This window comes from Protopterus annectens, chromosome 16.part0 (genome assembly GCF_019279795.1).
Source record: "Protopterus annectens isolate FY-2018-M chromosome 16.part0, PAN1.0, whole genome shotgun sequence".
In the NCBI taxonomy this organism is placed as follows: domain Eukaryota; kingdom Metazoa; phylum Chordata; order Ceratodontiformes; family Protopteridae; genus Protopterus; species Protopterus annectens.
Genome location: NC_056750.1, coordinates 317,645,404 through 317,668,821, shown reverse-complemented (window position 1 = coordinate 317,668,821; position 23,418 = coordinate 317,645,404). Strand labels below are relative to the sequence as shown.

Below are 23,418 nucleotides of genomic sequence, written 5' to 3'. Positions count from 1 at the left end.
TCTCAAGGGTGGCTACTTTCCCTTAACCTTCAAGAAATTTCTTACACTTTGCCCTTCCCTCAGATTAGTTCTAACAGACTGAGGTGTTCTTCAGCCCCATAGTTCATATGTTTACAAAATGCTATGAAAATGGGTCACCTTTCTTCATAGTTTATCAAGTCAGGTCCTTTTCTATATAGGTGACTGGCTGCTAGTAATAGAATCAAACTCTAAATCTGTATTCTGAAAACTCTGGAGTGGTTCATCAGTAGCATAATTGCCTTAACAGTTAATTCAGTGACTGGAGCACATAGACGTATATTAGACACATGGCAAGGTAGTTCTGTCTGCTCAAAAGTTAGAGGCTTACAGCAAGGAATGTGTGATTTCCAGACAGGATTCCCCAAGACAGGAGATATCATTTTTCAATGCCAGGTTCCTTGTCTCTCTTACGTTATCTGCTTCTGCAGTATTACAGTAGCTAATACATTCAGCTTTTGTAGTAAATGGTAGATATGTCACAGTGAATTGTAGGAAATATACTGTGGAGGTTTCGAACAGCAGTACTTTCAGTTGGGGTGCTGTATGCAATATACAGTGGGTTAACAGTAGATACTTCGTCCCAGAGAATGGTAGGGGACACACCTGACTTTCAGTCACAAGTGATTTGTAGACTGTGAAAGGTCAGATGCTTTGCATAAATATGTTAGGACTGAGATCCATGCTTCTGTCTAGCTCTCTCTCTCCATTTAACATTTGTAAGTAAAATAGTTCAGCTCAGAAGAAGTTTCTCATCAGTCTGAAAATGTAGATAAGCGTCACCACATGTCTCAGGGGAAACAAGTTATATTGGCATGTGCCATCGCTGGTTTACCAGGACTGTGATTGACAGCTTCACTAGGTGGTGGTACAGAAATTGTGTAAACTTTGAAGTAGGTCTGTTTACATCACTGACATTCTTTTCCTGTAGGCATCCTGCACAAGGAACAGTGAAAATGCCTGCTTTCCTGCTGCTTTGGTCAGGCAGTTTTCTTACAACACATGTATTCAGGGATACCAGATTCCAGCCTAATTCTTATAGGACCAGACTAACCCAAACAGTCATGGCACTCCCTTCTGATCTCCTCAACCAGGGGTCAATCCTGTATTGACTTCAATGAAAAAAGGATATATATTTTTTTTTAGCATGAGAGGGAGATCCACACATCTCCAACCTTGACACACTGCATCTCACAGTTTTGCTTCTGTGCCTAGACATCCTTGTTTTGACTACTCACATTGTTCATGACCTTCCTTTTCAGATGAGGAATTTGGGCAGTAGGAAGTTGACATTGTAAATTAATTAGCCTTATTTTATGGTAAAGTGAGTAGCAGATATTTCCAAAATGTCTTCAGGCATCAGTTATTGGATCATGTTTGTTGTTACCTCCCACAAGGCTCACATAGATTCCATCATGGCCCATCTGCCCAGTTCATTTCAGTGACTAGCTCTAACTTTTGCTGTTTTGCTATTATCTTATTTTACATTTACTTTGTTTATCCTTTTTGTATGTGAGAATAAAACATTTGCACTACCATAGTGATGTCATGTGTCATTGAGCTCCTCTGCCCAGCTTTTACCAAATTTCTTACTTGGAAAGTATGGCTTCTGGTGATTATCAGATCCTCAAAAAGACAAACTTTTATGAAGGAATGGAAATTGCAGTCCTTCTGTGTGAAAATGTACTGACTCGAGAACTAAGACTGGAAAGAGTGATTTTTCCCATCTCTTATAAGCCTAATCCCCTTATTAAGCCTGCATTTGAATGCATGTTGGCACAAAATGCCGATCACTAAGTGATCCAGAGCACTTCCTACTTGGAGTATACCAGCCTTAATTACATGTGCTATAGAGATTCTCCTTGAGAAGATTCAAAAAAATTCTTAAGTTTGGGGAAGTATGTGCGCATTTACCAATGTTATCTGAAATTGCTGTCCATATGAAGTTTCCTAACAATGTTCACCTTTACTGAGTAGTCTCTAAGTAAACATCATAGTGTGATGATGTATATGCCCTGCATTTACTGAGAAGAATGTCCTCGTGAGGTTGTTTCTCAACTAAGGTTCTCCTTGTACATCTTTGTATTTTGTAATTACTTGAGAACACATTTATCAAAAGGAAAATATTAATAATCATTATTGACCTTTTTGTAATGTGGGGTTTCCATCTCATTGCATATCCACCTCATTTTGTAGGGGCAGGATCAGTGATGGTTCAGTACAGGACTCTGGTCTGATCAGACCTAGTAAGCTTGCTGTGTTTTTTGTTCTGATGTGGACTGGTGGTTTTTGAAGTCTGAAACTTCCCTTTGCTGACTTAATTCTATCTAGCTGGTCGCATATTGACTTTCCTATCTTTTTGTCCACTCTGGGGTACTTTACTTCTTTGACTATCTTAGTAGGTAAGCCTTGCTGTACATTGCAGTCAAGAAACCTTGCATCATGGAAAGAAAATTAGTAGAGGAGACGAGAATGGCCTTTAAATATCTGTAAAGCTTTTTCCTCACCTTGAAGAGCTGAATGTTGTTGTCTTTCGGCTTTTCCCGGTTAGGGGTCGCCACAGCGGAACTCCGGTCCGCTAATGATTAGCAGTAGATTTTTACGTGCCGAGTTGCCGGCCCTGACGCACAACCTTCAATGAAGGTACGCCCATTCACGCATGTCTCCACACAGAAGACGCACTAGCCAAGAATCAAACAGGACGTCTTACTGTGAGGCGACAATGCTACCGCAGCACCACCACCGCAGTACATTATGCAAATAACCTACATTTGGCCATGTCCGATTTCAGTTATTACCTGTACTGCTACACTAGCCATTTAAATTTCTTTAGTTGCTTGCAGAGCGCATTTTTGCCCCACATTCAGGGCAGAATGTTGACTCTGAGCTTTTGTTAAAATGTAAGCTTAGAGCTTGTTAACATATCTAGATGTAGTACTGTTTGATGTTATGTTGACCTATCTCGCCTTCATTCTTACTGGATGGGTTCATTTAGTTTATTTGTGAGTGCTGTGCTTTTCATAGCCTTAGTAGTTAATTTATCGCTGTTGCTGTGTTTCTTGTTGGCCGTCATTTATCACTAGGCCTGTATTTGTGTATCCCGTCTCCTTTATCTGTAGTGGTGTGCTTTAATTATTGTAGTTAATTAGTTATTAGCTTAGCTTGTTTAAGTTAGAGAGCTAACTGCCCATTTCAGTTGGAGGGCTAGTAGTACTGTGTTCTGTGTGTGAGTTCCTTTCTGACAGCTACTAGGTCCTTTTAAATTAGAGGACCTAATGCCCGTTTATTTAAACACCAACTTATTTTTCTTTGACTTTACTAGAAGTGCTGTGTGTGTGAACATTTTTTCTGGTTTAGACGCATTTTTGTCTGTGTGCTTTTCAACATAGTTTTGTAGTTAGGATTTCTTTACTCCCTACCATGCCCAAGGAAACTAGGGAAAAGGAACAAAAGGCTTTGGGCTTTAAGAAATGCCAAAAGTGCTCTCAAAAAGTGTCTGTTACGGGTGAACATAGTGTTTGCACCTATTGTTTAGGAGCAATCCATCTCCAAGAAACCTGCACATTCTGCCAGTCCTTTAGCGCCCATGTTCTACAGGAGAGGAAAAGTAAACTTATTGTCATAGGACTCTTAAAACCAACATTTGAGAAGACTCTACAGAGTTCTTCTTCATCCTCATCTAGTAAGCAGTCTTCCTTTTCAAAGGACAAAACAACCAAAAGGCCATCTCCGGTCTCTTCGGCTCAGGCTGAGCCTCATGTAAAATTGCCTAAAATTTCTCCAGCGTAGACCTCCTTGGCTCCACTGCCTTCGGAACAGACAGAGAATAATTATCATTGACAAACCAAGGTCTTCGGAGCTGAAAGAAACTATGACTGGGAGCTGGTCCATTGAACTTCTGCCAGTCTCCCCTACTTTGAGATCTCCTATCTTGGAGAGATCTCGTTCACCAACCCTATCCTCCAGGTCTTCTAGGGGCCTGTCTGATGATGACGTGGAGGGGGTGGAGCACAGAATATTGAAGTCGCCGGCGCTGGCAAAATTGTTCTCTGCTCCAACCGAGTAGGTTTTGGAACCATCTAAGACTGTTACATCCACTGTTGTTCCTCCTCTAAACCAAGCTGGATCTTCAGAGCCAGAGTGGTAAGTACCACTTGCTGTAGACCCTTCGGTTTTGGGACCCCTTTGGGATATTCCGGAACCGATCTCTGCTCTGACACTCTCTTGGTGCCATCCGTGGTGTCTAGGAGCCGTAGCTCTCCAGTCGGCCCGAGGGGGGATGCTTGGACCTAAGCTTCTTCGGTTCCGAGTCTGCCCCTTGGTGCCTCGGCTCGGTTGAGCTCCGCTCCTACATCAGCTTCGGAGCCAGTCTCCCTGGAGCCAAAGGTTTCCTAGGAACCAGGGGTGTCCTCTGAGCCGGTGGGTTTGGCTTTCGAGCTAATGAGTGTGCTGTCCCCTCCTACAGCTCTACACAGGGATACTGGCATTCTTCCCCCAAAGCTCCAGCTACTGTCTGCACCACCCCCTCCACCGGATAGCAGAGATTCAGAGCCTCATGAACCCCCATTGGGTGAACCTCACTCTTCCAAGGCCTCCCGAGAATACCTTTTCTGAGGAACCCCTTCGGAAGAGGACATGCAAGAGGAAGCATATAAACTCCCCTGATGAGTCTGTCACCTCAGACACTGACCTTGAAGAGTCTGAAGGGTCCCCACGGTCGTCCTCTGAAGATATTTCATTTGCAGATATCCTTGAGATCCTAAAACAGAGAGGCAGCTGGAACATCATCACCCCTTCTGATGAGAGGAGTCTGTGTACCTGAAGGCCTTTGGATCTCAGCCTTCATGGTGTCTCCGCCTTTTGATGAGCTAATGGACTTAGTCTAAAGGTGTGGGAGTTTCCTGACACTATGGAACCAGTCCTTCAGAGGCCAAACAAGTTTTTGTCAGCCCCCACTGGAAAAGATTTTCTGACAAAAGGTGTGCCTGTAGATGCTATGGTGGTGGCAGCCGCCACCAAGAAGGAACATCCTCATCTGTTCATCCTCCGAATAAAGATTCTCAAATGATGGACAGATACAGGAAGCATATCTTCTCATCAGTGACATTTACACTCAGATCGGTGAACAATCCTCACACTTTACAAGGATACAAAGAGATCTCCTGAAAGAGCTAGGAGATTCACTGCAAGGTTCATTGGCTGCGGGGGTAACAGAGAAAGTCACCTACCAGCTGTCCACCTTAAATTCCATCATCATCTCCTCCATGAGACTGATATCATATGCAGCAGATGGTGAGAGTAGGGCTGCGGGTTCAGGATTTTCCCTTAGGAGATATTCCTGGATGTGATTGTAATTTTGTGGAACCTTTTAAGTCTACCTTTACCAACGCCCCTTTTGATGGTTCACTTTTTGGACCTAAAGTTAGACACACACTCACCAGATGCGAGCAGGAAGGGAAAATTCTCCCTGCTGTTGGAGTATGTTTTTCCATACCTTCAAGACCTTACCCTAAAGGTCAGAAGAGTGGGAAATGTGGTTCAAAAGATCCCAGGGAGCTTTCCAAGATGCATGAGGTGAATCCTTCCCTAGGGGCAGAGGGGGAGGCAACAATGGTAGACATCTTCCTAGAGGCAGAGGGGATCCACAAAACCAGGGTGACTGTGATTCTTTTTGCGGACATCCCTACCAGTGCTCCTGAAAGAAGGCCCGTCTGCTCTACTCTGGAGGCAGTCAGGTGACGTTTATCTTTGTACCCAGAAGCCTGGCAAGATATCAGAAAAGACAAGTAGGTACAAAGCTTAATATCCACAGGCTATTCCATTCCATTCCCTTTTGCTATCCCCTCCCACATATCAGAACAATGTTGGATGTTCCACCCAATCTAAGGGAACAAGCAACTATAGAAATTCAAAAGCTGCTAGACAAAAGTCATCCAAAAAGTCCCCTTAAACCAAATAGGATTCGGAAGTTACCCAAGATTCTTTTTAGTGCCAAAAAGAACAGGGACCTCGAGACCCATATTGGATCTCAGCAAACTGAACGAATCTGTCAAGAAGTTCAAGTTCCGAATGGTGACACTCCAGTCAGTACTTCCCTTCTTAGGGAAAGATGACTGGATGTGCTCAATAGACCTCCAATATGCGTACTACTACATAAAAATGGACAGCCGCATCAAGGAGTCATTTACGCTTCCGGCTGGAAGCCAGTCATTATCAGTTCCGAGCTCTGCCCTATGGTCTCACTACAGCCTCCAGAGTGTTCACCAAATGCATGGCAGTAGTAACAGCTCACTTGAGATGTCTTGGATTCCAAGTGTTTCTGTATCTGGACAACTGGCTCCTAACTGCCACCACCAAGCATCTACTTCAGCAAGCCAGGGACGTGACATTGGAAATTTGTGCTCAGCTAGGCATAACCGTCAATTTGCAAAAATCTGCCTTGATGCCCTGTCAACATATTGCCTTCATAAGCGCAGACCTAAACACCATTTCTATGATGGCACATCCTCCACCCAACAGAATTGCTACCCTCAGACAGCAGATACTTCACCTTCTTCCCAAGGACAAGGTAAAGGCAAAGGTAGTTCTGAAACTTCTAGGAACCATGTCTTCAACCATAACTCTAGTCCCTCTTGCCAGGATGCATATGAGAATCCTTCAATGGCTCCTATTTTCTCAGTGGTTGCTACAAGAACTTCCTATGTCCCATCGGATCAGAATAACGTAGTCATGCAAGAGGGATCTACGGTGGTGGACTCAGTCCAGTCACGTGACCATCGGGAGACCCTTTATTCCACAACAACCTGTTGCTACAGTGACCACAGATGCTTCCCAGATAGGGTGGGGGGGGGGCATTATCTGGGAAGGGCAGTACAAGGTATATGGCAAGACCATGAGGCCCATTTGCACATCAGTGTTCCAGAGATGAGAGCGGTGCTTCTGGCGTTGCAGGCTCTCCATGACTCTCTTCCACTAGGAACGATTGCAGTCCAGTCAGACAATATGTCGGCGGTATGGTACATAAACAAGGAGGAACCAGATCATACCCACTTTGTCGAGAGGCTCTGAGAGTTTGGCAATGGGCAATATCTTCCCAACTATTTCTAGTAGCAGCTCACATCCCGGGGAAATCCAATGTGATAGCGAACAAGTTCAGCAGGGCAATATTAATGCTTCACGAGTGGTCTCTAAACTAGAACATAGCGAGATTTTCCGGAGATGAGTCCAGCCTTGCTGCGATCGTTTTGCCACTCCCATGAATACCAAATGTAGTAGCTACTTTGCCCTAATTCCCCCTACAGGGGAGACCCCGAGAGCCGCACTTGTTCACGATTGGCCCTCGGGACTTCTTTATACCTTCCCTCCATTCTCCCTCATACCCAGTCATCCAGAAAGCAAAATCCTTGGGAAGCAGGCTGATTCTCATTGCTCCATATTGGTCTCATCATATTTGGTTTCCCTTCCTCTGGCCTCATCTACAGGAGAAGCCGTGGGTTCTGGACCCAGTTCCAGACCTTCTGACCCATATGTCAGGAACACTTCATCCTTCTCTCCACACCCTCAATTTGACAGTTTGGCTGCTCACTTCCAAACTTAGTCAGGCTTCAAGACTTTACTCCAGCAGTCAGACACATTTTGATATCCTCTCATAAAGATTCTACCAGAAAATTATATACTAGTAAATGGAAGAGCTTTTTCTACTGACCACAAACCAGAAACATTAACCCCTTCTCTCCTCCAATTCACTTGATTTTTTTAGAATTTCTTACTGAACTATTCCAACAAGGCTCAGCTGCAGCCACAATTAGAGTCCAACTGGAGGTGATCTCAAATTTCCGCATTGATGAAATTTCTCCTAATCTAATGTCACACAGATTGTGTAAAGTATTCTTAAAAGGCACTTCTTTATTGAGACCTCCTTTAAAAGAACCAATTCCTCCTTGGGATTTAAATTGTGTACTGTCTCATCTAACATTGCCTCCATTCGAGCCCTCCTCATCATGTGACCTCAAATTTCTTTTTTGGAAGACGATACTTCTAGTAGCGGTAACATCTGCGAGAAGAGTCCGAGTTGCAAGCACTGTCAATCAAACCACCATACTTGATTTTTCATAAGGATAGGGTATCACTAAGAACTAATCTGTCATTTGTTCCTAAGGTTTGTTTTCATTCCAATCTGAATCGATCTATTGAGCTTCCAGTCTTTTTTCCCATTCACAGCAACAATGCAGAGTATAAACTCTACCAATTGGATGTACATAGACAACTCAGATTCTGTCTCCACAGAACCAAAGATTTCAGAAATTCAGACCAATTTTTCATCTCTTTCTCTGAAGCGAAAAGGGCATGCCAGTTTCAAAAGTCACACTTTCAAATTGGCTTTCAAATTGTATCACCTTTATATACACCTCCAATAATAAAAATTTGCCATTCAAAATTAGAGGTCACTCAACCAGAGCATTAGCAACAACCTCTGCTTTTCAGGCCAGGATGTCAATGGACAATATTTGTGCTGCTGCTACGTGCACAAATCTTTATATGTTTATTACTCATTACAAAGTTGATTTGGCCTCCAGGGGCAGGGCTTCATTTGGTTCCACTGTGCTCAAAGGTGTACTCCTGTGAGCCACCCAGGGAAAAGGTGCTAGGGATGCTGTGCCATCCAGTAAGAGTGAAGGCAAGATAGGACAACATAACATAATTAAATTATGTACTCACCATAATGTTCCATGTTTGTTGTCCATCTTGCCCTTCATTCTTATGACCCTCCCACCTTCCCTCATCCAAGGACTCCTAGAGGACCTGGTGGACACTTATTTCCTCTGATAAATGAGCTCTTTTGACTCTCTTTTTCCTTGACCTGATGTCATATGGTTATTTTAGTCTTGGTAATACTTAGCAGCAAACTCGATCTGGAGATTGCACAAAGCATGATGGGATACCTACTCTGCCACGAGCCAAGTTAGAGACTTCGAGCTAGTGTATTCAGCCTAGTCAGAGCAGAGAAACGGCTCCGAACCCATCCAGTAAGAATGAAGGGCGAGGTGGACAACAAACATGGAACATTATGGTGAGTACATAACTTCTTTTTTTTTAAGGGTTCAGCATATATCTGCTACGCCCATGAGAGCTTGTAATTTTACTACAGTTTAAGCATCAGATAGCTGAGGAATGTTATTTAACTTGTAGTAAATCAAACCTTTCATAACTTTTTGTTTCGTTTTTGTTTTTACATCTGTTAGTGTGAGTGGCTTTTGGGAGACAGAAAACCTTCTCCTGAGGATTGGGATAAGGGGATTGATCCTTCAAGTCCTTTGTTTCAGGCCATCCTAGACAATCCTGTGGTGCAACTTGGGCTCACCAATCCTAAAACACTGTTAGGTAAGTGCCATGCAGTATTTCTTGAGACTTCATTTAGAAATAGAGTAATAACTGAACGCTTCTTTGCAGCAGATCACAAAGGCACACTTTAGATATTTTCATAACAGTCCATTTACAGACCCCCTCTTTACAAGGTGTTGTAGAGATTCACAAAATATCAGCTGTACCCAAGTTATCTGTTATGTCATTGTTTTCTTTTGAAGTATAGCTTTTACAACCCTTAAAAAAATACAGTTTTACAGATCCGTCTGTAATTATTGCTATGGTAGATAAATTTTGCAAAAATAACTAAAATTAACTGTTTGTTTTGCCTTAAATACTCTGAGCATTTAAGTTTTAGCAAAGTTGCTAAACTGTGGAGAAAACTGTTTTTTTTTTTAAACAGAAACTGGACAAGTTGGAGAGGAAAAAGGTCGGAGTCAAGATTAAATGACAATAGTGGCCAACCCTGGACCTTGCCAGTATTTTTATGTAAATATCACAATATTACCACAGTACCATAGTTTGTCAGCTGCAGTCATAAAGTTCTGGCAAGGTTCTGGAGACCAGCAGAGCGGTGCTGTCTGTTTCTGGCTATTATTACTTGTGTGCAAGGTGGGCTACTGCCATCCTAAACCCAGATCCCTACCAATCTCCATCTTTAAAAATAAAAAAAAATAGTTGCATATAGTAGGTTACATGGGCTGGTGACTCCCCCACCTTATAACTGTAAGCTGTTTATGCTTCTTTTAATTTTGCTGTGGTTGTAATCGCTACCATTGAGCCCATCTTCAGATGGACACACTGCTTAACTGCAAAGTGGTCTGAAAAAAAAAATTAAAAAAAAAAAAAGCACTGCTCTTAGTGTGGCAGTTATGGGGAACACCACTACTGCTCTCATAATGACATCACTTCCTGTTCTGGACAAGAGGCATGCAAGGTCAAATGTTCTCCATGATGACAAATTAAACTTTGGTACCAAAATGTGTGGCCAGGGTGCTACAGTAAAGTCACTTAACGTAGAACTTAAACCCTTTGAGAGGATTTAAGCAGCTACACCCTTAGAGGCTGCCGCAGCCATGGGCCAGTGAGGAAAGCATTTCCTGTTATAAGACAACCCTCACACTACCTGGTGAATAGAAAATGAGAACCCTTTTAGTTTCTTCCCACACCCATGACATACTGTAATCTACTGGTACCCCCTCCAGCTACGTGCATCACTGTTTTAAAATAAGTAACACATTCTCTAATGTTATCCTACCTAAGATGCAGCCTGACATAGATTCTTGGGGTAGGGCATTGTGGCTTCCAAATATGGGCTACAGTTTTCATCCAACCAGTTCTCAGTTAGGAAAATAAAATCTGTATCATGCAGCAAACCCAGAGTAAAAAGTGGAAGGTTATGTCGTTCACTGCAAATTTAACTGTGTTAGTTCTGCAAGTGAGGCAGCAGGCTTTCACATATGCCTCTATAGGAAGATGCAAAGGCTGTTGTCCTTCAAAGTGCTCCTGCAGCAGGCCATATTGAATGCTTCCATCTGTGGGAGATCTTCTCCAAAGAAGGAAGAAATCCTAATTTTGGTCACTGTCCTCTGTACCACCATTTCTCCCTCAAGCCCTCTTTCATCTTCTAAAGACCCCCAGGTCACTAAGGATGTCGGCTGTCTAAACAATATTAAGTAATGTGAAGTTGTTCTATCTCGCCATTCATTCTTACTGATGGGTTCAGAGCTGATCCCTCTGCTCCTAGTCGGCCTCCTGCAAAGCTCAAGGTCTTCAAATAGCTCAAGGTCAAGTCCCTATCCCATGATGCACCTAGGGTTACCTGAGATCTAGTTTGCTGCTGCAACAGATCGGAGGTTCTCACTAGCTCGGGCCAGTAAAACCTTATTTTTTCAAATATTTCTTGCTATTATTGATAACTTTAACTAGATAATAGTTTTAGATATTTTTATAAGCTCTTATAGCTTATTAGTGTATTTAGCTAATAGTGTATTTCCCTTTTCTAGGTGTGCTTTAAATTTCTAGATGGCCTCTTTTTTTTGTAGGCCTAGTTTGAAGAGTGTCCTATCAGTGACCTTTCTGTCACTGTTTCTTGTCTTTATACTTAGTGTGTACTTAGTGACCTTTTGTCACAATTTATAAAAAAACTTTAGATAAGGTTTATTTAATTAGTGCATTTAGAATATTTAGATAAGGTTTAGTGTGTGTGTGTGTGTATGTGTGTGCGTGTGTGTGTGTTATAGTAGCTATCTATCTTTATAGTATAGTCTGCTTAGCATTTAAAATTGTGTGCTTTAGACAGAATTGTCTGTAACTTTAATATCTAGATAAATACATGTGTGCGTGTCTGTGTGTTTTTCTAAAGGCTTTTGATTGTTGGTTACTGTTCAGATTTTTTATATTGTTAGTTGACAGTAATCCTGTTTAATTCTCTGTTTGGTACAATATGGCTGACCAAGATAAACATCCCAAGTCAGGTTTTAAGAAGTGCCCCAAATGTGGCCAAAAATGTCTGTCACTGACAGTCATGTCAATTGTGTGCACTGTTTAGGAGCTTTATGTTTACAGGATAGCTGCTGCATATACCATTCTTTCTCCTACAGAGTCCTCCAGGAGAGAAAGAGGAAGTTGATAGAGGCTTGTTGAAACCCTCTTTCCAAGAAGCTTTGAGTGACCAAGATAGATTAGTAAATCCTCAGTCTTCTAAGACTTCTGAGACAAAAAAATCCAAGAAATCTTCAACTTCAGCTCCACAGACGTCGGGGCCAACAGTCTTCTCTTTTCAGAGCCGGTCCCCAGTCTTGGAACCGGTATCCAAAATACCTAAGTCTCCTCTGTTACATTCAGTACCACCTTCGGTCCACTCATCTCGGTCCTCTATTAGCCTTTCTAATCTGGATGTGGATCGTGTGGTGCAGAAGCTGTTACAGGCACCGGCCTTTGCAAAAATCTTATCGGCTCTGACCCAAGTGGATTCGGAGCCGAAGACACTTATGCCAGTTACAACTCTTCCTCCTCCGAGCCATACTGGTCCTTCGGAGCCGGATTTGTTGATTGTGGAGCCTTCGGAGCAGACGCCTGCTCCAGTGTCTTCGGCTCCGTTCACGCTGACGTCCTCTGTGCCAATCAAGGACTCTAGGAGCCAACACTCTCTGGTCGGGTTTGGGGAGGATAGTCGGACTGACTTGTCTGTTCCAACTCTCCCTCTTGGGGCTTCGGCTCAATTGAGCTCTGCTCCTACCTTGGGCTCGAAGCCCACTGTCCCGGTGTCGGGGGTCTCGACTGTCTCCTTGGATCAGTCGGTCCCTTTGCATCGAAGCAGGGGTGCCTTCGATGCAATAAGGAGAGTTACATCTCCTAAGACACCCTGTACCTTAGGTCCGGCGTCTTCCTCCCATAAAGCGCCTGTGTAGATTCTGGCCAAGCGTAGAGACCCAGAGCCTCAGGAAGCCCCATTAGGTGGCCCATGCTGTTCCGAGACCTCACCAGAAGCTCCCACTGATGAGGTTCCTAGGAAGATAGTTTGTAAGAGGAAACATCTAGACTCCCCACAGGAGTCCCTGACATCTGATAATGACTTGGATGAATCAGAAGGGTCCCCACGGTCCCCCTCTGAGGATATCTCATGAAATCCTTAAGCAGAGGGGTGACTGGCAGTCCAAAAACCCTACTGAAGATGAGTCGTTTCTCCTGAAGGCTTTCTGGTCTCAGCCCTCCAGCTCTTGGGTGTATCCGCCCTTCGATGAGCTGATGCAGCTGGTTTCACAAAGGGCGTGGGAGTCTCCGGATACCATGGAGCCTGTCCCTAGGAGGCCTAATAAGTTTATATCTGCTCCCCAAGATAAATCTTTTTTGACTAAAGGTGTGTGCCAATTGATGCCATGGTGGTGGCGGCAACCACCAAAAGGAAATGTCAGAAACTTCCTCTTCTATCCGTCCTCCTAACAGAGACTCCAGGATCATGGATAGATATGGGAAGCGCATGTTTAGTTCAGTGACTTTTGCACTCCAGTCGCTTAACTACTTAACCCATTTCACCAGACTACAAAGAGATCTCCTTAAAGAGCTGGGAGATGCTCTTCAGGGTACAGTAGCTGCAGGAGCTACATACAAAGTTGCCCCCCAGCTTGCTACCCTCAACTCCATTGTTAACTCATCCATGTGCCTCATTTTATGTGCAGCTGATTGAATGGGCAGGGCAGCAGGTACAGGAGTTGCTCTTAGGAGGCACTCCTGGGTGTGTTTATGTTCCTTCGCGGAGCCCTTCAAGTCATCCTTTGTGAATACCCCTTTTGATGGCTCATCCCTTTTCAGGCCCAAAGTTAAGGAAACTTTAACCAGGTGTGAGCAGGAGGGAAAGACTCTGTCTGCCGTTGGAGTCCATTTTTCCACCCCTACCAGACCTTACCCCAAGGATCAAAGGGGAGGGAAAATGTGGTTCCGAAAAGCCCAAGGAGCCTTTTAGGACACGCATGGTGGAACCCCCCCTCCAGGGGTCCACAAAACCAGGGCGACAGAGATCACTTCTTTGGGAAGCCCTATCAGCGCTTCTGAAAAGAGGCCCGACTGTCCTACTCTGGAGGCAGTTGGGGGTTACTTATCTTTGTACCCAGATGCCTGTCTCAAAATAACAAACAACAACTGGGTACAAAGTATCATTTCCAGAGGATACTTCATTCCTTTCACCACACCCCCTCCACCGACAAGAAAATCCCGGATGTTCCACCCAGTTACAGGGAACAAGCAACAGTGTAGAGGTCCAAACATTGCTAAGAAAGTCATCCAACCAGTCCCAGCAGACCAGACAGGATCCAGAACTTACTCAAGATTCTTTTTAGTTCCAAAAAAGACAGGGGACTGGAGACCTGTATTGGACCTCAGCAGGCTAAACAAATCTGTCAAGAAAAAGAAGTATCGGATGGTCACGCATCAGTCGATACTTCCCTTCTTAGGGAGAGACAATTGGATGTGCTCGATAGATCTCCAGGATGCATATTACCACATAAAAATGGCCATACCATCCAGGGATCAACTGCGCTTCCTGCTGGTAGCCAATCATTACCAGTTTCGAGCCCTGCCCTTTGGTCTCAGTACACCCCCCAGAGTGTTCAAATGTATGGCAGTGGTCACGGCTTACCTGAGACGTTTAGGATTCCAGGTGTTTCCGTGCCTAGACGATTGGCTCCTTACTGCCACCACCCAGCATCAACTCATTCAAGCCATGGAATCCACTTTGTCACTCCGCAGTCAGCTGGGCATTACAATAAACTCAGAAAAATCTGCCTTGTCGCCATCGCAGCATATCGTCTTTATTGGAGCAGAATTGAACACTACCACCACCACGCTAAACCTTCCAATAGAAAGAGTCTTATTACTCCATCAGCAGGTCTGCATTCTAATATCCAAAAACAAGGCTCCAGCATCAGAAGTTCTAAAATTGTTAGGTATGTTGGCAGCAGCAATTCTGACCATACCACTGGGTCGCATGCACATGCAGATACTGCAGTGGCTGTTCACTCAGTGGTCTTACCAAGAGCTTCCCATGTCTCACCTGATAATGATCAAAAACTCCTGCAAAAAAGATCTTCAGTGGTGGTTGACCTCACGTCATGTCACAATAGGGCATCCCTTTGTTTTACCCCCACCAGCGGCCACAGTGACCACGGACGCTTCCCTGATAGGGTGGAGGGCATTTTCAAGGAAAGACAGCCCAAGGCACATGGACTGATCAAGAGACACACCTGCATGTCAATGTCTTAGAGATGAGAGCAGTACTTTTGGCATTGCAGTACTTCTAGGACACTCTTCCTCTGGATATGATTGCGATTCAGACAGACAACATGTCAGTGGTCTGGTAGTTGAACAAACAAGGAGGAACCAGGTCATATCCCCTTTGTCATGAGGCCCTAAGAGTATGGCAGTGGGCTGTATCCACCCCACACTTTCTGTTAGCAACTCACATCCCGGCGAAATCCAATGTGATAGCAGACAAGCTGGGCAGAGCAATTTTGTTGCCTCACGAGTGGTCCCTCAAGAAAGAAATAGCGGACAGGATATTCCGCAAGTGGGGCCAGCCTTGCTGCGACCTTTTTGCCAGTCACATGAACACGAAATGCAGAAGCTACTTTGCCCTGATTCCCCCTCCGGGAAAAGCCCCAAGGGATGCAGTTCACGACTGGCCCCTGGGTCTCCTCTATGCATTCCCACCAATGCCATTGATACCCAAGATATTACAGAAAGCAAAAGCCCTGGGAGGGACCAGCATTCTAATAGCCCCTCAATGGCCTCGTCAGATTTAGTTCCTCTTCCTTCAACTTCATCTTTTGGAGGACCCCTGGATTCTGGACCCAGTTCCGGACCTTCTGACGCACTTGTCGGGGGAACTTCATCCCTCTCTGCAGTCCTTGAAGCTGACAACGTGGCTGCTCCAATTCCCATCATAGCCAGGTTCCATAACCTTTCCAGTGAGACGAAGCAAACTCTCTTATCCACTCATAAATCCTCTACGAGGAAGCTATACCTTAGCAAATGGAAAAAATTTCTATATGGGCCACTAAAAACAATATTAATCCTTATGGCCTCTATACTAGAATTCTTGACCATGATCTTCAATAAAGGGGCTGCAGCAGCAACAGTCCATGTTCAGCTTGCTGCCATTTCTAACTTTCATCTTGGATTTGAAGGATTGAATATTATGTCACACAAATTATCCAAAGCCTTTCTCAAAGGGACCTTTCATCTCAGACCACCTGTGAAATCTCCCTATTCCCCATGGAATATGCTTTCCCGCATTATTCTTTCTCTATTTGAACCAGCTTCCTCATGTGACCTCAGATTTTTGTCATGGAAAACTATCTTTTTAGTGGCTATTACTTCTGCCCGCAGAGTGTTAGAGCTTCAGGCCTTGTCCATTAAACCTCCTTACTTGATTTTCCTTGCTGACAGAGTCTCACTTCGAACAAACCCCTCTTTTTTGCCTAAGGTTTGCACTGAAACTAATCTTAACCAAATTATTGATTTGCCAGTTTTCTTCCCCAATCACTCCAACAATCTAGAATACATGCTGCACAAACTTGATGTTCACAGACCACTCAGATTTTATTTGGGTAGAACAAAAGATTTCAGGAAATCAAATCAGCTTTTTGTTTCCTTTTTAGACTCCAGGAAAGATATGCCAGTGGCTAAAACAACTTTGTCTAAATGGTTATCTGATTGTATCACCTTTGCTTATTCAGCTGCCAATATGCCCTTACAGCATAAAATTAAAGCTCACTCAACCAGAGCAGTTTCTACATCTTCTGCCAGACTTCCTATTGGTAACATTTGTGCACAGCCACTTGGTCAAAACCTCTCATACCTTTATCACTCATTACAAAGTTGACAAGGCCTCTAGGGACACAGGGCCTTCTTTGGATCCATGGTCCTGAAAAATATACTCCCATGAACCACCTGAGATAGATAGTGGTTGGGACGCTACCCATCAGTAAGAATGAATGGCAAGATGGAACAACTTCACATAAAGAAGTTATGCACTTACCATAACGTTCCATGCGAGTTGTTCATCTCGCCTTCATTCTTGCATCCCTCCTTCCTACCCCCTCCTGGGCTTTTAGAAGACCGAGATGCTGGATCCATCCTGGTTGTCAACCCTCCTATACCTTCTATTTGGGAGTGATGGAATGACATATGGTATTGTTATACGCAGCAAACAAGATCTGAGGTAACCCTAGGTGCATCATAGAATAGGGACTTGGCCTTGAGCTATTTGAAGACCTCGAGCTTTGTAGTAGGCTGACTTGGAGCCGAGGGATCGGCTCCAACCCCATCAGTAAGAATGAAGGCGAGATGAACAACTCACATGGAACATTATGGTAAGTACGTAACTTCTTTTTTCTTTCTCCAAGTGTTCAAGTTCTCCCAGGAAGGTGACCACACATACTTTGCACTCGCAAGCCTGACTACTGTCCATGGCTGTTGTATAGAGCTTGTAGGATGGGCCTAGATGCTGCTCCTTAATGGAGAGACTGCTTTTGTTCCTCTTTCATTTAATAAAGCCTTGGCTTCTGGTTCTCTCTTATTTCTAAAGGGAACAGAGGGTTTCTATATCATCATGGACCTTAAGTTCATCTTGTGTGTCAAGGTCTGGATGGCTACTCTCCTGAAGTCATGCCCCTGCTATGGCACAGTGTCTAGATGATAATGCTGATCATTTGTTTTATTTATTTATTTAACATTTGTTTACCCGGAAAGTCCAACTGGGACAGAGCCCATTTTCAGCAGAGACCCAGGGAGAAATGCTCCAGGTGCATGTCATTGGAATGTTCGAAGAAACCGGAGCACCCAGAGGAAACTCATGTGAATGCAGGGAGGACATGCAGACTCCACAAAGAAGGCACCCCAGCTGAGAATCGAACCAGAGAACCTCTTGCTGTGAGTTGACAGCACTAACCGCTGCGCCACTAAGTAATTTTCATGATGGTCATTATGATTAGTCTTCTGATCCATCGTTGCCCAGGGACCCGTCCAGGAGTTCTTCCTGCTCACTGGTGAGAACACTCTTTCAATACAGATTGTACTAGCCACTCTGATGGAGGCTGTATGGATGGCTTGCTCCTGTGACTGCATCCAGAGGACTCTCTGGTTTCACCTGTGAATTGAATGTTCCCATGGTTGAAGTCCTTGGGGCTTCCCAGAAATTGGGAGAAGTCTCCTTTGATATAATCTCTGAGGATTTCCTTTGGCCATGACAGTCTCCTTTTCTACTGCTTATAGACAAGATCCACAAAGTCAGGTTTCTGGCAGCCTGGGTGAAGATGCACAGATTTCTTGACTTGGACTCTCCTTTGACGTCTGAGGTATGATGGCCACTGTGGTGGTCTTGGTGAGTTTTCCACTCCTGAAGATGCATTTTTTTAGAAGGAACTGCTAAGCGTCATTGGCTACCATGTCACTGTGAACTTATGGGTCAACTCCTGATGTCTAGTCACTTTCTTCAAACCCTGGAGTGATCAAATATTCATGTTGTTCTCAGTGTTAGACTTTTCTTCCTGCAGTAAAACTCCTCAGAGGTCAGTGGCTCTTCCAAAATGAAGGGGAGGTTGTACCGCATGAAGAGGGCACTTCACATAGGTTAGTGAAGCTGTGAACCATTTTGCGTGCTGTGATTGCCTTGGAGTACAGTATTCTGTTCATAGAGAGTTGATACATGTCTACAATGAGTCATAGATGAAGGCATTACTTTTTGATGGTTCTCTTTCTTGAGGTATTTGAATGTGCTGCAGACAGTATAAATTCCTCCTCCAGTCCTCTCTTGAAGTTTCCTTATGTCAGGGTTTCCCTGGTGATGGACCTTTTTGGCATTTGAAAGAATGAGGTCCACCTGCTTTTCCTTAAAGTGTAGCAAGGCAAGAGGACTTGGCAGTGGATTTTTTTCTGCCTCTTGTGAGAGGATAGATACCTTTATGCCTTCCTGCCAGTTACTTTTATTGTTTCCTTCATTTCTGTTTGGTGGCTAACAACATTTTAATTTAAATCTCTTCAGCCTTTGTCAGTACAATACTCATCCCAGTTGTGGTGGCATCCAGCTGCACTGGGTTTAGATTTCTTTCTCACAAAATCTTCTAGTGGTGATGTCAGCGTGAAGTGTATCCACTAACAAAGCCTTCTGATTAGCATGTATGCTTCCCTAGGTGGAAGAGGTTCTCCATACGAGTGGAGAAGTATATCCTGTACCACTGCAGTCTGTCAGCATAGAGGTACTTTGATGTAATTCAGGCATCGTTATAATATTGATTTGTTATGCCATTGTCAGGGTGCATGAGTGTGCTGCTTCTGCCTATCATGACCCTGTGGAAGGCAGAACTGTGGTTTAGGCAGTTTCTTAAAGGGGTTCTTCATATCCATGTTTCTCCGAAGAACCTCTCACCACCTTGAAACTTGAATTTCATCTCTTTAAAGATATTTTTACTCATGGCTACCACTTCTATTCAAAGGATCTTGGAGCTTCAGGCTGTTTCCTTTTGGGAGACATCTAGTCTTTTATAAAGATCATGTGTTCCATAAGACTATCCCATGATTCCCTGAAGAGTAATGTCAGAATTGTTCTTTATCCAGTTTAAACTAGAAGTAAAAATTCCCTTTATATTTTAGATGTGTGTCATTAGCTGTCTTTGTTCCTGAAGCTAGTCCTTGAGATCAGAAAGACAAGAGGAGCTGTTCAGAAGAGTGGACTACCTGCTGCATATTTTTTTCCATCAGGAAATGAAAGATCCTTTGGAAAATGCTGCTGTCAAAGGCTATTCTCTCAGTAGTATCTGCTTCTAGTGTTAGCTTCAAAAATGTCTTCATTGCAGAGGTTTGTGCCGTAATAGTTTGGCCACCAATTCACACTGTTGCATCCTAACTGAAGGTTTTCAGTTCATAGGAGATTACTAGGCTAACTGCTCAAGATCTCTTACAAGCATAAAGAGTTTTACCCAGATTTTATCCAGTTTTCTGTCCCTAGAGGAAAGGTAACAAGGTCAGCAAGCAGGGCTTTGACAATTTTTACAGACTGCCTCTGTCTGTACAGGCCATAGGCACCACCCCAGGAGTGAATTTCTGATTTCCCATCCATTGGTCCAGATTGCACTTGGAGAGGGTCAGGGAGGGGCTCTGCTTCACATGAATAGGAAGCCTATTCCAGAGGAGTGGTAATCTCTGGGACACACATCTCTCCAGCATGATCTAGTCATGTCAGAGATTAGGTTTGGATATTTGGACCGGGTAGCACTTGTGCTGTTAGTTTTGCAAATATGCAACATTTTCATTAGGGCTGGGTCTGAGACTGCCTTGTAGGTCAGGTATAGCTTACCCCTCAGTAATTGGTAAGAAATTGAATACAGTGACAGGGATTTTTGTCAGTCCACATATAACATGTAAGTTGTACCTTGTGTTTTTTTGGTGAGAAACCTTTGAGGACGCCCCAGCTGTTGCAGGTGCCTGGTGAGGCACATGCCAAAGGGTGCATTGTACTCCATTATTGATCTGATGATGGCTGACTACAGTGATACTATGACATCATTAGATCTGGATGCCATGCCCTTACTCACAAGCTGAGCCACACAGAGGGATTTCCTCACCACTGTGGACATTCATAGGAGCTTACTAGGCTAATTAGTTTTCGAGCAGTGTCTGTTATGCAGAAAGAGTAATGTCCTGCATAGGAACAGTATGCACCCCCACACACACACACACACACACACACACACACACACACAACACACACACGAATATTTTTAAGGGGCAAGGGATGAGAATGTCTAGACTTAATAACAATGACAAAAGTTTTAAAGGTGCTTTAAGTAACCTGAAGAAAGAACTTTCCGATGGGATATTCTTGTAAAGAAATCAATTAATTTTTAACCACTGATTAGTATAGATAGATCTGGAAAAGGTAAACCATTTTTCTCAGATCTACAGCTTTCTAATAGATCTGAGGATCTCAATAATAGCTCTTGTCTTGACAAATTAGGAGTGTCTGTTTTCTGTTCTTCTAACGTTAATAAAGTTTGTGAAATCATGAGGATAAGTGTTGGGGGCACCCAGGTTCTGTTTTAAAAATAGGAAATCTTTAAAATGTCTTTTCCTGTTATAAAAGTAACCATGCTTCGTGTGTTGCTTTACAGTGTGCAGGGACCTATAGTTGTATGACTCGTAGTGCGAGTAAAATGTATAGATCAGGAGAGACTTTTTATTCACCCCACTACCAAGGAAGTCTCTACTTTTTCTTTTTATGCTTATTGCAGGCGTAACAACCTAGTGTACTTAGCTAAGTGCCAAACTTGCCCGGTCTTTTATGTGGGCAAGACCAGTCGCTCCCTTCGTGAACATATATGTGAACATCTTTGTGAAATTCGTAAATTAGATAGGAATAATATATGCTGCGGTGGTACGGCGGTAGCGTTGTTACCTCACAGCAAGAGGTTCTCCCGTTCCTTTTAGTGGACCTGTGGCCCCAAAATGTATGTATTTGCTTGTGGAGTCTGCATGTCCTCCCTTCGGTTGGGTAGCGTTTGAAAGACATGCGTGAATGGGCGTGCCTTCGTTGAAGGTTGAGTGTCGAGCTGGCACCTCGGCATTTTGTAAAAATGTACTGCCGATCATTAGCAGACCGGAGTTTCACTGTGGTGACCCCTTACCGGGAAAAGCCAAAAGGCAAACAAGATAGGAATAATGCACTAGCTAAACATGTATCTTACCAAGGTTCTGGTCATACTTTTTTACTTTTTAGTGCTGAATCTGATTTCAGAAAGAATGAGAATGGGAGATCTTACTAATAGGAATATGAAATGAGATGGATTATTTTGTTTTAAGCAGATAGGTCTAAATGAGACTGTACCTTTAAAACCACATCTGAAGTCACATGACCTGTTCAGTTAACTTTTGCAGTTACTTTGTTTCATGTTATATATTTAGGCAGTGTGTTTGTCATTTGTTATGGTCTGATGAAGCGTCCTTTGAGACGTGAAAGTGCTTACCTACTTGTACAATTGGTTTTATTTGTTTTTTAAGCAGTGCTGCAAGTTTTTTTTTTTTAACCTTTTAGTGGACCTGTGGCCCCAAAATGTATGTATTTGCTTGTTTGCTTATTTTATTATGTTCATCCAGCCAAGGATATAACAGCTGGCCAGCTTTCAAAGCCTCGGGGCACCTTCCACACATTCAAGCCATTACTCAGCTTGAGCTGAGTTGCCTAAAATCACAGGTTTGACCGCCAAGTCCTTCAGAGCTTTGCTGATGTTGATAGGAGCACTCCAATGCAGGCTTTTGAGGATAATCAGTCAGTTTGTGCTGTTCCTTTGCTGGACAGACAAGTTCCCTTTAGGAAAAAATCTTCCTCATAAAATAAATAAAAATATTCTTTAAATGTACTTTCATGCTTATAAAAGTTATTTTTAATCTAGGAGTTTGTGTTTTAACAGATTGTCATGGGACTTGACTGTACTTTTAAATGGGAGTGCACTTTTTCCTGTTAGCTTAAAAGTTATTTAAAGTAGGTGAAAAACATTCTGTGTAGAAATTCTGTTTAGTTTACTTTTTGGGGCTGGGAAAAGTTTATTAAAGTACATTTTACTGTATTTTTGTTAAAAAGTGACTTAAATCCAGATGCTCCTGGACCCTTCTCCTTCCGCCTCCCAAATGTATTAAGCTAGGGTAATCTAGCCATATAGTTAGGGCTACTGTAGCAGTGATCAGTATGATAAGCATATTATAGTTGTGTGAGTAAATTTACCATAACAGTAGACGTTCAGGTAATCACTGCAGCAGTAGCTGTTGTATCCCCCTTTGTGCTTTTTGATTTTGCTAGGGTATGTATGTATGCATGTACATATGTTTGTGTTTGCATATATGTATATATATATATATATATATATATATATATATATATATATATATATATATATTTGTTTTCACTCTTAGTTATGTTTTCTAATGACTGCCTCACTCTTAGTTGACAGGAAAGCTCTGAAAAGTTTGGCAATCAAACTGTGATATTAGGCGAGCTGCCTTATGGTTTGAGCATGTGGAGAGTGTCCAGAAAACTTTGGAAGCTGGCCGGCTGTTATATCCTTAGGATATAACCATAAAGCTATGGCTACTGCAACAGTGATAATTCAAACATCTACTGTTAACAACTTTACTTTTTTATTTTGTATTCATTAACCAGGGTAGACCACTGATCCACATGGATTTTTTCATACTTAGATTGAGAATGCTATCCGATTATGTGATTTGTTTAGAGTCGCACATTAGGCAGATGAAGGGTGAGGGAATCGAATGCTGGATCAAAAGTAGCAACTGAGCACCCCATAGCCTTAATCCTGTGCACTAGCTGCAAAATAAAAGTGGGAACTTTAAATGAAAAATATAACTGAGTGTGTAAGGAAGATGATATCCTGGTTGTTAAATCCACAGAGGAGGTTTTTCAAACAAATTGTCTCCTACAGTAAGACTATCAGTTATTTTTGGGATGAGTGTTGATGGTGAAGTTACTGG

At 43.1% G+C, this 23,418-nt stretch overlaps 1 long non-coding RNA gene across 1 annotated transcript in view; it reads left to right on the top strand.

Moving 5' to 3' along the window:
* The first annotated feature begins 9,265 nt into the window (after nt 1–9,265).
* The window catches only part of LOC122790869, a 107,408-nt gene continuing 93,255 nt past the window's right edge, over nt 9,266–23,418 (top strand). The window contains exon 1 of the long non-coding RNA XR_006363047.1: nt 9,266–9,399. This is a non-coding gene — a long non-coding RNA (uncharacterized LOC122790869). The remainder of the gene's footprint in view (nt 9,400–23,418) is intronic.